The 2,567-nt window shown below is 36.8% G+C and overlaps 1 long non-coding RNA gene across 1 annotated transcript; it reads right to left on the bottom strand.

Annotated features, from left to right (window-relative positions):
- Window positions 1-298: 298 nt before the first annotated feature.
- LOC121243947 lies at window positions 299-1,884 on the bottom strand. Its single transcript, XR_005936348.1, has 3 exons — window positions 1,750-1,884; window positions 1,478-1,657; window positions 299-1,292 (listed from the first exon to the last, which is right to left on the bottom strand). It is a non-coding gene; the product is annotated as an uncharacterized LOC121243947 (long non-coding RNA).
- Window positions 1,885-2,567: the final 683 nt, after the last annotated feature.

Here is a 2,567-nt window from a genome sequence, read left to right as displayed (position 1 = left end):
AAGATGAGTTTAGATGTGTTTGGATGTTAAAATGAGTTTAGATATATTTATAGAAAGTTGAAAAATGTTGTAAGTCTCACGTGTAAAGATGTGTTAAGTTGAAAAAGATTATGAGTTTTACGTGTAAAGAGGTTTTGAGTTGAGATCAATTTAGTGATTTGAGAGTTGGATATTTGAATGTTAGACTTAATTTAAAATTATATTGAACTGAGTTTATCCCAGTTTAGTCTAAGTTCCAAACAGGACCTAAATTAGTAATTTAAACAACAAAAAGAATAAAACAAATCTATAGCAAGGCATTGTGCCTCGAAAACTTATACAAGACAAGACAAAGATTATGCAATCCTTAATACGTCGAGTGAATTGCCAAAAATAATGAAAATACATTACAACTAGGGAAAAAAGAATTCTCAAATGTATTGTTACTAGCAAGTACATCTTTGATGCAGTCATTGGTTTCTCCCAAGAGACCACAATTACCGTGAGCAAACTTATTAATAAAGAAGAATGCATTTTTGCTATTCTACTGATACTTGTATATTTGTATACTTCTCTACTATTTTGCCTAAGTCCAGCTGAGGAAGATTAATACAAGGTGTTAAAAAAAAAAAAAAAAAAAAAAACTTGTCTCTATAGGCTCAACCTTCATCCTCTTAAAAATAGAGCAACCAAACCAAACTTCGCTTTTCACCCAGAAGAAGGGTACAACAAATCATTGTCTGGCTTAACAAAATCAGAATTGCAAAATCACCAATCCAATTGGCCACATATCATACGAGCCTAAATGACCAATTAAAGTTAGTTAGCAGGCAACTAAAAACTTGATAAGTGAGTGGGAAGGGAACATACATAGAGCACTTGTTGCAGTGGATGCAGAGGCACCCCAGGTGCTTTGCTTGCATCCTAACAAAGCAATGAATGGGAAAAAAATGCATACACATGTCAATGCTAGAATAGATTCGGACTGTCTGATTCTGCAGATTGAAGAATACTGACCTCACGATAGTTGATGACTTCCAATAAAATTCTGCATCCACTATAGCCTTCCCTCACACTGGAACTGTGAATTTCATGTATATTTCCACAAAAATACATGCCTGCACCATGTAGAACATTATAAGGCATACCTTCACAAGGAATTCAAGAAGGGTGTGACCAAGCACAAAATGGAGAAGCCAACTTCCTACTGGAAAGGTCAAAGACACATTTCACTCAGTTGCACTTTGGTGAATATTCTGCTTTTCTTCTGACCTATGACGAAATAGCTTAGCTATGGCTCTCCTCTCACAGTCCTGAAAGGGAAGGAACCGAAAAGAATTGTTAGATCCAGATCCCATACTCATTTAGCTTCTCATTTCTTTTATATGTACTGCGCAGAGAAGGTAATCCCATCCCAAACAACCAGTTTAACTTCAATTATTTCAGTAACCATTATGCCATTCACTTTGAGGTGATGACATTCCATAGAGTTACTAACCTTGAACATATTAAGGCGAAACTGTTTGCCAGGATTCACCCTTCTCATCTTTTGATATGTATATGCAAAAACTTAGTTGATCACGAGGAGTGAACCAATCAATTTCATTGAACCGAAGTCATGAGAACAAATTTGACATAGGAGTGTGCTCTCTGATGATAAAAGAGCCTTCGGGTACATCTGTATATACACATCACAAGCAAATTATGCTGTAAATTGTAGATAGAAGTGCGTAGAGCTGCAAGTTTTGAAATTATAGAATAAAAGCATACTGCTAGGGAGAAGCTTGTTTGGATCCGAGGCATTAAATCTTTTCAATCCATCAGCCTGGTAGAATGTGAAATTGTTCATCGATGATATTATGGTTATACTTGTTCAGTTTCTTGTTCTGTAAAACCTCTTCCCACCATATTTTGCATCCACAACAAAGCATCCCTCTTTGTGGCATAATGCCGCGACCATTTTCCTAGCAAGCTTTTTATTGAATAAAATCTACCTTTTAATACCCAAACCACCTAATGAAACTGGGGGGCAAACTACTTGATTGGGTAGAACTTGAACTCGGCAGCAATTAAGCTTCTCAAGATGCTAAGCTACATCATAAGGGAGGTGAAAAAGAGACAAGTTGGGAGATTAGAGAAGGTACTTTTGATCAAAGTAAACATCTCGCCTTTGGATAAATATAACTACTTCCACCCAACTAAATGGCTTTCCATCTTTCCAAGACTCCATCCTAAATGGATTTTGCCTTAAAGGGAGCCCCCAATGGCGGGTCCAAATACTTCATAGGTAGATATGACACCAATGCCCAAGAATGTAAGCCAAGCCACTCAAGTTGTCTACCATACCAATCAGTACTAATTTAGACATGCCTAGATTAGTTCTTAGCCTAGAGAAAACTTGAAAGGAATAAACCACACAGATGATGGATATGCTCCTGGATAGCCTAAAAACAATTAGCGTATCAACAACAAATGAGAGATGGGATCAGATAAAATCATCATTATTTCTAGCCTCCATAGAAAAGCATGATACAAAGCCCCATTTTCATAGCAGCTGACAGCATCTACTCAAAGCCTACCACCACAGA

The sequence above is a fragment of the Juglans microcarpa x Juglans regia genome, chromosome 8S (assembly GCF_004785595.1).
Source record: "Juglans microcarpa x Juglans regia isolate MS1-56 chromosome 8S, Jm3101_v1.0, whole genome shotgun sequence".
NCBI classification, from domain to species: Eukaryota; Viridiplantae; Streptophyta; class Magnoliopsida; order Fagales; family Juglandaceae; genus Juglans; species Juglans microcarpa x Juglans regia.
The sequence above is the reverse complement of the archived record's forward strand: the minus strand, read 5'-3'. Positions and strand labels throughout refer to the sequence as shown.